Genomic DNA, 14,212 nt, shown 5'->3' with positions numbered 1-14,212 from the left:
GAACAAATGAAAACTATTTTTAAAAAGAAAAGTAAAATAAAATATGAACAAGAGATACATTTTCTTTACAGAATTCTTTTCAGAATGTCTGGTACAAAGAAAAGGTGAGCATGCTTGGGTGGACTGTCTTTGCTTTGGTCTAGCAGAATTGTTATGTATTTCTGGGCAGGAAGAGTAGGGATCCCCTGCTTCTTCTACCCATTACCCTTAGTGATGGGAACCTGAGCCAGAGAGAGATGAGCCAGCTGGCTAGAAGAGAGAAGCTCAGGGGAAGTTCACATTCTCTCTCACATCTGTATGGATTGTGGGGGAGGAGGAGAGGATCACAGGTCTTCAGAAAAAACCTGTTGACGTTGACTCAAGCAGTCTTGAAAAGGTTTCCCCCTTCCCAGTCCATTTCTCTATAAACAGAGAAGCAGGGTGAGGAAAAGTTCCTTCCTACCTTCAACAGTCCCGAGCGGGCAAGACTAGGAAATGCCTAATGACTTTAGACACTTAGTTGGCACCCATGTGTCACAGCAGGGGTGACCACATCCAAAGGTGACTGCAGTGGTGTGTGCTTCAGAGCTGCCGTGGTAAGTGGTGTCCTGATGACACCTTTTGTCGTCCACACAGTACCTCAAACTCTGAGTCACGCTGCCTGCCTTGCTCAGGACGTGGGCACTCGAAGGCTGTTTGGTATAAAGAGGGGATTGAAACTTTTCTTCCTTTCCTTTTAAAAAGTTTTTTTTTTCCTTTCTAGCTATTGCTTTCGTAGTCTTTCACACAGTTCATGTAACCCAACACAATTCTATCAGTGCTTATGGAATGAGTGAAGGGAGGCTCCCAGGAGAGACTTGATGTGAAAGCTCCTCGCCATCTCTGGAGTAGCACACAGGTGTGACGGTGTAACGCCCATGGCTTAGCTGGTGCTCCGGCCTTGGGCAAGGTGCTTAGCTTCTCGGTGCTCTAGCCTCTCCTCATCATAGTTAACTCTTGATTGCTGACTTGTGAAGTTGACGGCATTTAGAATTTCTCTAAAGAGGATGGGACCATTCCAAGCACCAGGCTCCTGGACTGACTAAAGAGGGAGAATTTGTTGCTCTTTCCCGGCTGTAGATACAATGTGACCAATCCCTTACTGGTCTCACTATATATGCCTTCCTTGTCAGGATGGACCATTTCCTCTGGAATCATAAACCTTCTTTACCTAAGTCACTTTGGTTTGGTATTTTTTGGTAGTAGCAGGACAAGTAACTAATACCCTCCCCCAGAGACACCAGGTGCTCTTGGCTCATTTTAAGTTAGACTGGATGGTTTCTGAAGCTCATTTGCAATCTGTAATTCTATAACTCCAGTACTTACTGGCTGATAGAAAAGGGCTTATGAAAATCTCTGAATCGATTTAGGTGACAAGCGTTTCAAAGGCCACCATGTGCTAGAGCTAGACCATGAGCCGACGTCTTCATATGACCGAAGCCCAGTTGATAGCTACTGGTGACTGGAACACAGAACTGGGAAACCTCTGAGGGTCAGTGATGTAAAATCACAAGATGCTTGTTGCAGACCGAGCGCAACATAGTGGTGCCCATGCCAATATTTGCCACCACCCACTTAGATGCTCAAGACAATGTCCCCCTGGGACTTCTGGAGAAACCCCTTGTCTGGGTTAGGATTTCTGAGCATCAAGCCCCAGGTTATGGTAACCTTGGTTACCCACCTGCCTTTTTCTTTACCAGGCAAATACAGACCATTAATTAACTGACTGTTTGGCTGATGGACTAGTGGGAAGTGAAAAAACAGACTCAGATATTCCCTAAGATCCAATGGCACACCTTCTGGAGGAAAACGAGATCACAGAGATGTGTAACCATTCTCTAAGCAAGACAAACCTATTTACCTAAGAATGTTATGTGCCAAACACCACCAACATGCCAGGAAGCTCAACTATACAGCATGACTCGAAGAACATGGATGGTCTTTTCTTTCCCAAAGATTCATTTCTATTTATTTTATGTATATGAATATTTTATTTCCACGTTAAGTGCACCGTGTACTTGCAGTACCTATGGAGGCCAGAAGAGGGCGTCACATGCCAGGAACTGGAGTTAGAGACAGTTTTAACCCTCCATGGGGGCGTTAGGAACTGAACCCCAGTCTTCTGCAAGAGCAGCAATCTGTCTAATCCCACAGCTGATATTTTCATAATCACCCCTCCCCCTATATCCTTAAGAGAGGTGACCAAACCATTTTCTAGTCAGTGTGGGTCCATGAGCCTTCTTGTTTCCATTGGTCCACCCAAGTGATGTACAAATGGCAAGTTTGAGGTTTGCTTCCAAGAAGTCCAAGTGAGTGATGCTTATTACATCTCTTTGTACTCAGGGAAAGCCAGCCAGCCACAGAAAGACCTTCCTCTCAGAGCCCCCTCAAGGGTACACCCTCAGTGATCTGACAACCCCCTACTAAGTCCCATATCTTAATGGTTCCAGACCCTCCCAATAGTGCCATGAGTTGGGGACCAGACCTTTGACACTTGGGCCTCTGGGAAACACTCCGGATCCAGCAGATTCCAACTGTGCTGTGTGTAGGAATATGTCACTTTCCCGTTTTCTGGGTGTGTGCCAAGGTCTCTACACCATGGTGTGGGGGGTGTATACAAGGATGTCCTTGGTCATGCATGGCTGGCCAGAAATATTTACTCCGAGAATCAAACTGACAAACTCTGCCCGTCTTCCCCGGCAGTTGGTCATCCCTCGCTTGACAACACAGGCTCCCATCGTTTCTCTCAGAGCCGGTCTTTCTCTGCTGTCCAGGCAGTTCTTGAAAAGGCTGAGCTAACTCAGAATGATTGCTTTGGGACTCGAAATAGATGGTTTTTTTTTTCTGTCCCACGTATGACACAGTGACTTCCTCAATAGAAACATCACTTCGAGAGGAACAGGACGTCCTTGCGGTAGAGCCAAGAAAGTCACATGACTAGACGTTTGGGGGCCTCCTGGGACCTTGTTTCCCCTTAAGCTGTTGGCAAGGACATGGCCATAAAAGACTGTTAGTGATAGACACTGGCGAGCCACTGTGAACTATTCCCTCCCAGGGTTTCAGTCCAGAGCGTTTCCGCCCGGGGAGAGCTGGCTGATGAATGAATGAATGCTGGGAATGGGCACGGGGAGAATTTGTGGAACATCTCTGGTGATCACAGGGTGATGAACCTGGCAGGCAGGAGCTTCCACATGTGACAGACGACCAGGGAATCCCCATGACTATTTTATCTTTGATCTCATGACACCTCTTAAAGGAGGTCGTAATGTTTGGACAAGCAGCCCAATGTGCTGACTGGGGAATTCCTTGGCCTGGTCTGGAGCCAGTTGGAATGGAGAATGGGAAGCAGAGGGAAGACTTCAGGGTCAGCCAGAAGATAAAGGCCTGTACGGAGAAGGAGTCTCAGGCTGACACTAGCTCCAGATCCCCTGACCTCACGGTCATGTGGTCAGAGTTCACTGGGAAGAGACCAGGGGAGCATGTGGCTCAGACATCTGTGCGGCATCAGGGCTTGGGGAACTGAGGAAGGTCTTCAAGAGGCCCCAAAGCAAGGGGAAATTAGCTGAGTCAGAAGTTGACCAGAGGAACCTGAGCAGGGGAACTTGGTGTGTTGAGTTCAGGGAAGCTTCATGCTGAAGAAACAGCCGGGTGTTTTTAGATCATGACTTCCTAGTCCTGTGAAAACCTAGTAGGCACTGGGTGATTTCACATGTATTTAGCGAAATCTTCCAGAAGAATAAAGGCCAATGGGTGAATCCCCAGGCAGAATAGGAAAACCCTTCATGGAACCAGCATGTTCTATGGCCACCTGTTCTGGTTGCTCACACCCAATGCTCCAGACTTGATCCTCAGGGGGAGACAGTCAGTTAGTAATTTAAAAAGTGGTATACTCCCTAAGAGAACAGTAACGAGCAGATAAACCCAGAGGCCCCATGCTTTTGTCCTATGGAAGAATCAGAGCTGACCATCAGCCAGGCGAGGTCACAGAACTTCAGTTTGTACCCAGGACACAGCAGAGGTCAGACAGCCCACGGGTGGGCATCAGTTGTGTGGGTTAGAATGTACAGTTGCTGTCAGTGGGGTCCACACTAGCTAGGTGAGGGAAGGGTTTGCGTAGGGATATTGGGGAGACCACAGGACTTGCAGAGAGTGGGTAGAACGTCTTGGCCGAACTTTTATGTCTCCAGAGCCACGCAGCCGGCCTGACTTTGTAGGGAGCTGCTGGCATTGCCGACTCGAATTGTTTTTGTCTTTACGAAAAATGAGGCATCACCTCCAACCAGAAATCTGTGGTTCCTGCTGTGACTTAGACTCACAGATGTGTCTGCCTCCCTTGTGTCTCCTCATGTAGCTCTCTTCCATCTCAAAGTCTCATGTGAACACGTCTGACTGGCAAAGTCTAAGCTACGTGGCCTGCATCCAGGAGCAAGAGATGATAAGAATGTGCACATGGGCTGGAGAGATGGCTCAGTGGTTAAGAGCACTGGCTGCTCTTCCAGAGGATCCAGGTTCAATTCCCAACACCCATGTGGCAATTCATAACTTCCTGTAATTCTAGGACCAGGGGATCCAGCACCTTCACACAGACATACATGCAGGCAAAACACAAGTGCACATGACATAAAAATAAATAAATAATTAAAAAAAGAATGTGCACACTCACAAATGTCCTTTCAAGGCACAGAGATTAATAAAGGCTTTTGGGGAGTCACAAACAATGCACTCACTGTAAGGGGTGTATGGCCTGTGACCTGAGATGCTCAAGAGAATACAGTCTGTAGGAAGTACCCCATTATGTGGGTGAGTGATGGAGTCCCAGCCAAATCTCCCTCAAAAGCATGAATTGATTAATTTTAGGCAAAGTGGAAAAATCAGAAAAGCTTGTGTTCTAGGTTCTTTTCTAACTGGAACAGTTATCGCTTTAAATGGTATTTTATTTTATTTTATTTTCGAGACAAGGTTTCTCTGTAGCTTTGGTGCCTGGAACTGGCTCTTGTAGACCAGGCTGGCCTTGAACTCACAGAGATCTGTATGCCTCTGCCTCCTGAGTGCTGGGTATTTTATTTTTTAATTTTTAAATAGATTTTATTATAAAAAAATCATTGCAAATAAAAAAAAATCACATGTCAAGATGAAAACAGATCCAAAGTCTATACCACGCACTCCATAAGTGGTGGCTGCCACTACTTACTTTTTTACCTTTACTAATTTTTATTTTTATTATTTGTGTGTGCGTGTATTGCATTTGCTACAGCACATGAGTGGAGGCCAGAGGATCATTTGTATGAGTTGGTTCCCTCTTTCCGTGAGGTTTCAGGGAGACTGAACTCGGGATGCCAGTCTTGGCTGCAGGCACCTTCACCCACTGAGCCACCTCACAGGCCTTATTACTACTTATTTATCTTGAGGATGCTTCCAAAGAGGTGTGAGCATCCCAGAGTGTTGTTCACACTTGGTAGTTCTAGTCCATTCTGAACAGTGTGACAGGTAAGGACAGTTACCCATGTGGCTGCGAGTCCTGAGGATATCCAGACCTTTCCCTCCCTGGTATCACCGTGGCCAAGAAGAACACAAGCATAGTGTGAACAGCACAGGCAGGCAACCCAGGAGCTCAGAAGTGCCCTGGGGCTTGGGGTAGCCAGGGTGACTTTTGGAGGAGGCAGGAGAGAGCTGGGTCTTGGATGATGAGGCGGGACAAGTGGACCTGGAGGGCAGAGTAAAGTAGGCGAGCAAAGCTTTGAGTAATGGAGGGTGTGTTCAGAGAGGAGCCTGGGAGGACAGTTAGTTCTAAGACAAGGGTGGGGGTGGGAGGGACATGGCAGTGCCAGTTTTGATAGAACTGAAGATGATAGTAAGGGAAGCTTGAATTGTGACCACATGCATGTCGGAGATTCTTGTCGGTGTCATGGATTAGCCAGGACTGTTTTGGTTTCAGAGGACTGACCCAGCCAACTCTAACTGTTGATAAAAGAATTTCTCCTTTCATCTCATCACAGAGCCCAAGGGCGTAAACTGGATACATGGCTAGATACAGGTTCTCAGAAGAACTCGCAAGTATGCGAGTTTTCTCTCTGCACTGGTTTGCCTGTACTAATGGCCCGCTCAGCAGGCTTTCTCTGTGTGGAGGTTCCCGGTGACTCAGGGCTGGTCTTCATCACAGCGCAGTGGTATTTGCCTAAGATTTCCGGCATACTTCCAAAGACTGACTCAGCTTTCCCCCTGTTCTGCCAGAACTGTAACCATGACCAAGAGAATGTAGGATTTCTCACCGACTAGACTTGGCAAGTGACCCAAGAGGACAAACACAGCTGACCACACGAGAGACCATCGTTGGAACGGTGTGACTGTGACTCCATGTTTCCCCCAACTACCCTGGTGAGTAATCCTAAAAACGTTAAGAGTACTAAGTGGGTAGGGCTAGAAGGAGACACATTTTCATGTGCATTCCCTGTCTCTTAGAATGTGAGACTCTGAGAAATCTTCTTTTTATGAAGGCACCTGCCCAAGTATTTCATTGTCATAAAGAAAGACTAATACAGTCTCTGTGCCAGATATTGTTGGTTCCTGCTGTAGTTAGAAAGTCTTCTTCAAAACTCTTGTTGCAACCAGCATGGTGGTGCACGCCTTTAATCCCAGCACTCAGGAGACAGAGGCAAGCGGATCTCTGTGAGTTCAATGCCAGCCTGGTCTGCAAAGTGAGTTCCAGGACAGTTAGAGGATCCATCTATTCATCCATCCATCCATCCATCCATCCATCCATCCATCCATGTATTGTCTGTGTGTTGATTCATGAATTCATGTGCACACACAAGGAAGGCATAGGAAAATGTATGGTGTCTTCTTTTATGACTCTACATTATTTGCTTGAGACAAGTTCTCTCACTGAAGCTCAGCATTCAACAAGATAGGCTAGTCAGTGAGTTCTCAAGATCCATCAGTCTCTGCCTCACTCCTCAACGCTAAGGTTATGGCAAATGCAGCCATTCTCAGTGTCTTGGTCGCTGTTCTATTGTTGTGAAGAGACCTCATGACTAAGGAAACTCTAATAAAGAAAGCATTTAATTGGGGCTTGCTTATACTTTTAGTGAGTTCATCCATGATCACCATGGCAGAAGGAAAGCAGGCATAGTGTTGGAGCCTTACATTCTAGTCTGCGGGCAGCAGGCAGAGACACTGAGCTTGGCATGGACTTTTGAAGCTTCAAGTCCACCCTAAGTGATACACCTCCTCTCACAAAGCTGTTCCTTCCTAAACAGTTGACCTACTGGGGACCAAAAATTCAGACATATGAGCCTGTGGGGGTTTAGTCTCATTCAGATGCCACACCCAGCTTTATATACCGGTGCTGGGGACTTGAACTCAGGTCCTCTAGCTCGCATAGCAGGTGTTTTTACCTACAGAGATACAGCTAAGGCTCTCCTATTTTTGTTTTACTGAGATACAGTCTCACAATGTAGCCCAGGCTGGCCTATAACTTGGCGATTCCTCTGCCTCAGCCTCTTGCGTAGCTGGAGTTAGAGGCTTCTTGAGGGAGGAGAGGCTGAGTCTACCACAGGCTCACATGCCTAGGTCATTGCTATGTGCCCACCAATCCTTCCTTTCCCTTCAGGACTCAGAGCTAGAGCATGTCTTCAGCCTCTTTCACGGTTAGGTGGGGATATGTGACGTCACTCTAACCACTGGAGTGTGGGGCAAAGAGCAATACACTGCCTCGAGACCTGGCCCTTAAGATCGCCTCCACTGCGATCCACTATCCCCTCTCTTGCCTATCGTCTGCTGGGTGGGAGTTGCCATGCTGGTGTGGAGGACTCCAGGCCTCAGCTGAAGACGTGCACCACCATCTTAGAGGATACTGGGTCCCTGAATGACTGTGTTTTTCACTGGCCTATGGCAGGAGTGGGAAACAGATCTACACCAAGATCGGGGTGACACAGAACAGTCATTAGCTGCCATGTTACAGGGGACTACAGATCAACACAGGAAGGGAGAGAGGACCTGAACACTTCCCAGTAGGGCCAAGTAGGGATGCATTTTCTCTCCATAGAATGGAAGTAGACGCGTTCACAGCCAGTGAAATGGAAGAGAACCAATTGTCAGGAAGGACTCAGGTCCTCACTTAGCAGGAATGTTTTGTGGTGACAGGAATATCTAAGGAGACAAATACACAGAGGCCAGGCCTGTGGTTTGGTTGGGATCTGTTCTTACAGAGCTGGCCACCGAAATCAGGAAGTACAGGCTGACTTGAGGAAGGGCTTGTGAGAGGAGCATGGCAGGGGTCCAGGACTTAGCCTTCGTCACCTTCTGGATTTGGAAGATGGTAGGATGAGTGGGGGAAGGCAGATTTGCGCTGGAGAGAGAGGCGATGGAAACCCATAGCCATGAAGGGAGATGAAAGCCGGACACTGAAAAGATTGTATTTGCTAAACTGAAGAGAGCCAGAAAGGGTCCATTTCCCCCCAGCGTCACGTTTTCGATGTTTTAATAAATGTTTCTGCATTTGGTATTATCATGGTCCTTTGCCATCAAGGCCTAGACCCTGCTCTGTCTTGTTCACGAGCAGAGACAACAATCCTGTCCCTGACCAATGTCCGTGGGGAAGAGAGGGCTGATGGGTTGGGAACCAGGTGCTTGCTCTACTCTGAAGCCAGGAAGGCTTTCCCTCTGGAGCTTCAGGACTGGTGATGAGGAGGGGGCCCGGGAGGCCTCTAAGGGGAGATCAGAGATTTGTTGCTGAGACCAGCAGGAAATGGAGCCAGGTGGCCAGGCAGCAGGTGTTCCCAGAACCAGTCTCTCATCTCTCAGGGCTTGCGCAGGAGGATGGCTCTGGCAGGCTCTCCAGTTACACGTGTTACTGTTTCTCTACTCCAGCTGTGTACCGTGAATGGTCTTTAGATTTCAGCTTCTTGGGTGGGAGCTGGGAAATTTCCAGGCTACAGCCACCTTGGCACCAGAGAGGTTAAAAGGTCGAAGCTAGTTTACAGAGGGAGAGAATGTGGCCTGGGGTCTGGCTTTTTGTGTGTGTACCAGACTCTGTACTAAGTGCTTTCCTGGCTCACCTCTTTTTATCACCCACATGCCACCATCAAGGTGGGTGGGTGCCAGGGGGAGACTCCCAGGAATGAGGGAACTGTCCCCCTCCAGGATATATGCCAGTAGTACCAGGTCAGGAACTTCATCTGAGAGGTTTGATAAGTAGACTTCCAAAGACTGTCCACTTTGGAGAAACTGAGGTAGCACCTGGGAAGTACTCCATTTGAGAGAGAGAGACAGACAGACAGAGGCAGAGAGATGGGAACTCCATAAAAGGAAGGGTCCCCTGCCACAGGGGCTTGAGTCTCTGGAAACTATCTCCAGTAGACAGAACAGTGAGTGACTGTTGACAGGCCATATTCAAATGAAGTTAGACATAGGTAATGATGACCTGGTCCTTCGGTCTCTCCTCAGTATGTGCAGGCATAGCCAAGGCTCCTGTTGAGGCTATCCCATCACCTCAGGGTGTGCTAGCCCTCCCTCCAAGATGGCAGCCTCTTACGCTCCTCAGCTGTCTCACCCAAACACCCACTCTCTCACATTTCTAGTTTTGAGAGAGAGAGAGAGAGAGAGAGAGAGAGAGAGAGAGAGAGAGAGAGAGAGGAGGAGAGAGAGGAGAGAGAGAGAGCGCTTGACCTTGAACTAATGCACCTACCCCCTGAATGCTGGGATTACAGGGGTGGGGTGCATGACCACACCCACTTACTTATCTTTTCATGACATCTGATTTGCTTATAAAATTTTCTGCCTCCCTCAGTGGAAGAGAAACTCCAGAATAACAGCCTTTACTTTTGCTCAGAGTCTGCTCGCCCGTGCCTAGGCAATGCTCAACAAAGAGCATCTGCAGGTGACTGCCGAATGCCTGTCTGCTTCCCAGGCACTGTGCTGGACTCTATTCTGGCCTTACCTCCTGAGCCCTCTGAAGCCCACACTGGTTTGCCCACAATAGGCCCTGGATCCAACTTCAGTTGGTAAGAAAAGCCGGAGAGTGGAGGCCAGAGGTTCTCTGTCCCCATTTCTCCCAGCAGGTCCTGGGTGTTAGAAGCCCTGAGGACAGATAAAGTTAGCAGGCTGTGGAATTCACAAGGTCAGGTGTTGGGGGGGGGCACCCCCAGGCTGCTGTTAATGGCACCATCTGATGCCAGCACTTCACACCTTGCCTGGTGTAAACGTCCCGGGGGGGGGGCGGGGTAGGACAATCACAGCCCCCAGAATTCAGAAGTTACAAATAAGACAAAGAGGAGCGCTGGCTGCAGCTCTGGTGGGTTTGTTTGCCTTGTTCTCCTCGGTCTCCTCCTTTCAGGTTCAGGGATGGAGAATGGAGTGGGGTTGGGCCTGGCCAGAGGCCTTAAGGAGAACTCGAGTTCAGGGTCCAGCTTCTTAGCCAAAGGTAGGCTCCTTTCCTAGGCCCAAGTCTTTGTAGGTCTGTCTGCACAGTACATCCCAAAGCCCATGGCCTGTCTGTCTGATGTCTAGAATGCACTAAGTTTTGGGGACCAAGAGCGACTTAGACTGGCTCGGGAGACTGAAGTTTCTGGGGTGAATGTTCACTGTCCAGTTTTGATCCAACATGTGGAGGGTGGGGAGAGCTCTTTCCCTCCTTGATTTGAACCAATCAACCTTCCAATCTTCTTTTTCTTCCTTTGTTCTTTCTTCCTTTCCCCTTTTTTCTTTGCTTCTGTGATGTGTATTTTTTTTTTTTTTGTACTAGGAATAGAATCCAGGACCTTGAGGTTGCTAGGACTGGCCTGTGCGTACATCCATGGAGCATTTTGTTGTTATTCTTGTTGTTGATTGATGTGTAAGGGCACAACCCACTGTGGGTGGTGCCGTCCCTAGGCAGATCCACCATCCAGCCTTATTCCAATCTCCTTCACTATTCATTTAAAATAGATTCCTTTTCCCTCAATTGTGTTTTGGACAACTAACAAGCGTGTGATACACACATACTGAAGACCTGTGACTAGTAACTACAAAGCCACACCCACACAGATTAGGCAGACAGACAAAGCCCCTGACCTCTTGGGATTAGAATCTGGAGGCAGAATAAAGCATTCAGACCAGGGCGGGACTCATTTCCGAGTTCTTAGCATAGCCTAGCTGAGCCTCTAGATACCAGTGGTAGAGAGCCATGCAGAACTTGTTAGAATCATAAAATGTAACACAGGCATCTGGAAGCCCTCTTCCCGTTCTAGACCACCCCACCCAACTCCCACCCCACCCTCCATTCTATTCAGGGGCCTGCCTTACTGTGCTGGGGCTTTCTCTGGCTGTTGTGTGTCTAAGGCGACAGCTGGTAAATATTCTCAGAGGCCACCTGTTTTCAGAGAGCGGACCCGGGAGGCCAAACTCATCCTCAGCCCACCCAGGCTTGTGGTCTGGGCTCCAGGAGCGCAGAGAGAGCAGGTGGGCAAAGGAAGCGCAGAGTCTGTGGTAATTCCCTTGGCTCCTCCTCCATGGTGTCAGCCCAACTCCACTCCCTGGCCTCGCTATGTGGTTTGGACACACTTGCCAAGTGCTCTGCTTTGTGTTATGAAACCATCAGCTATTTCCTCATACCTTCAGGGTCCTAACGTCACTGTTTATGCTCAGCAGCCTGTGAGACCGTGTGTGCAGGAGGTGGCCAAGTGTTAGCGTCAAGAGGAGGAGAGAGCATGCGCGCAGTCGTCTTTATGGGCGCTGAGGTCAAGAAGGAGGGGAGAGCCTGCTCACACGCGTCTTTGTGGGGGCAGGGGACACTTCTGGCCTTAGAAACACGGCAGAGGTTCTTAGATGGGATTGGTGGACACCGTGACAACCTATAGTGACTCTGGACTGGCTGAAGGGACACAGTCCTGCACACTGACTTAGAAGGGGTCTGCCCCATGAATCTGGCTGGCTTGACCTTTCTTTTCATCCTGCAGTTCAGAGAGGTGAGGTAACCAAACTTCAGGATCTTAGTCCTGTCCCTTAAATTACTGTGATTTCAGCTTCAGCTAGCTTCCTTTTCTTGTTTTCTTTTGTTTTTCAAGACAGGGTCTCTCTGTGTAGCTCTGGTTGTCCTGGAATTCACTCTGTAGACCAGGCTGGCCTCAAACTCACAGAGGTCTGCCTGCCTCTGCCTTCCAAGTGCCAGGATTAAAGGTGTGCGCCACCACTGCCCAGCCTCATCTTCCATTTTAACACTCAATAGTCCTTTCGTTGCATTCAATATAATTAAATACAGACATATGCATTTAAAAAAAATCGCATGTCTGTATTTTCAAAAGTATAAATATAGCATGGCTGGCCTTGAACTTGTCATCCTTCTGCCTCAGACTTCAGGGTGCTGGGATTACAGATGTGTACCACTTCACGCAGCATGAGCAGTACTCTTTGACAAAGGTTGTTATGTTCTCAGTAGCTGGAAAGGAAAGGGTTAGAATTCTCTCTAACATCTGTGTCACTTCCCTGGAACGACCTCACAACCCTGTGCTCCTGAGGACAAGTTCAAACCTGACCCTGTTACACCAAGCAGGGTAACCAGGCTGGCTTTGAACTGGTGATTTTCCTGCCTCAGCCTTGTGAGGGTGGAGATTATAGGTGTGTGCCCCCACACCTGGCTGAAGTAGTCCTAATGTCTGAGCCACACCCTGGGACCCTTTGTGTGTGTGTGTGCATGTTATTTGTATCTCTTGGTGCATGTACAATTGCACACATAAGGGAATATCTATTTATTTATTTTGTCATGATTGCTTTGTTACACCCAGAGCTTAGATGAATATGGAAGAGACCATTTCTGAATGAATCTCTCCATTTGTTCCAACAAACACTTGTTGAAAGCCTTGCATTCGAGGCCCAGGCATTACTTATTCCCAGAGGTGTCAATGTCCCCAATTCTTGCCATCTTGAGTATATAAGTGTGTAAGACACTGAATAGGAATTTTCTGGCTTCCCATACCATACCAGAAGTTCAACTGTCTGGTAGTTATTGGAACTGGGAATGCATTTGCTCATGAATGGAATGTTATATGATGACTCCGAGGCTTAGTTAATCCCTGAAACTTATTTATAGATGTATAAATGAATAGATGAAATCCTACCCATATGGAATTAATGACAAAATGAAGCACTGTTTTTTAGTACAATCAGTGCTTCCGTAAAATTAGAAAAAAATCATTTTGAATGGGCTTGCATGCTATCATTGGGGGGAGGTGGACTTTGCACATTCTGGGGAAGGGGATTTGGATATAGTCTAGAGCAATGGTTCTCAACCTGTGGGTCACAACCCCTTTTGGGGTTGCATACCAGGTATTTACCTTATGATTTTTTTTTTTTTTTGGTTTTTCGAGACAGGGTTTCTCTGTGGTTTTGGAGCCTGTCCTGGAACTAGCTCTTGTAGACCAGCCTGGTCTCGAACTCACAGAGATCCGCCTGCCTCTGCCTCCCGAGTGCTGGGATTAAAGGCGTGCGCCACCACTGCCCGGCTTACCTTATGATTTATAACAGCAGCAAAAAGTTACATATAAAGCATTAATAAAATAATTTTGTGATTGGAGGTCACCAACTATTAAAGGTTGATGCATTAGGAAGGTTGAGAACCACTGCTCTAGACGCTGTGTGTGTCGTGGTCTTGTGCACAGGTGATTTGTATGGCTACATATCTGTGGTTTCACTAGCTCTGCTGTTTTAACAGTAGGCTATAGCTTGAGATTTTGCTCACAGATGAGTAGTTAGAAGGAAGGGAGAGACCTTTTCCTCCTAGGTTACTAGGTATGCATGGGAACAGGGAAACAAAGAAGGGGCTTGTATATCTTAATAGAGGTGTGTACCGGATGGATTTATGTCAGCTTGGCACAAGATGAAGTCATCTGAGAGGAGGGAACTTCAATTAAGAAAATGGCTCCTTGGGCTGGAGAGATGGCTCAGTGGTTAAGAACATTGCCTGCTCTTCCAAAGGTCCTGAGTTCAATTCCCAGCAACCACATGGTGGCTCACAACCATCTGTAATAAGGTCTGGTGCCCTCTTCTGGCCTGCAGGAATACATGTAGATAAAATACTGTATACATAATAAATAAATAAATATTTAAAAAGAAAAAAGAAAATGGCTCCTTAAGGTCGGGCTGTGCCTACAGCCTGTAAGGCAGTTTTTTAATTAATGATTGATGGGATGGGGGAGAGCTTAGCCATTGTGGGTGGTGCCAC

Source organism: Microtus oregoni, unplaced genomic scaffold (genome assembly GCF_018167655.1).
Source record: "Microtus oregoni isolate MIOR12 unplaced genomic scaffold, Mior012 000009F_ref0000495, whole genome shotgun sequence".
Taxonomy (NCBI): Eukaryota; Metazoa; Chordata; class Mammalia; order Rodentia; family Cricetidae; genus Microtus; species Microtus oregoni.
This window is presented reverse-complemented; position numbering follows the sequence as displayed.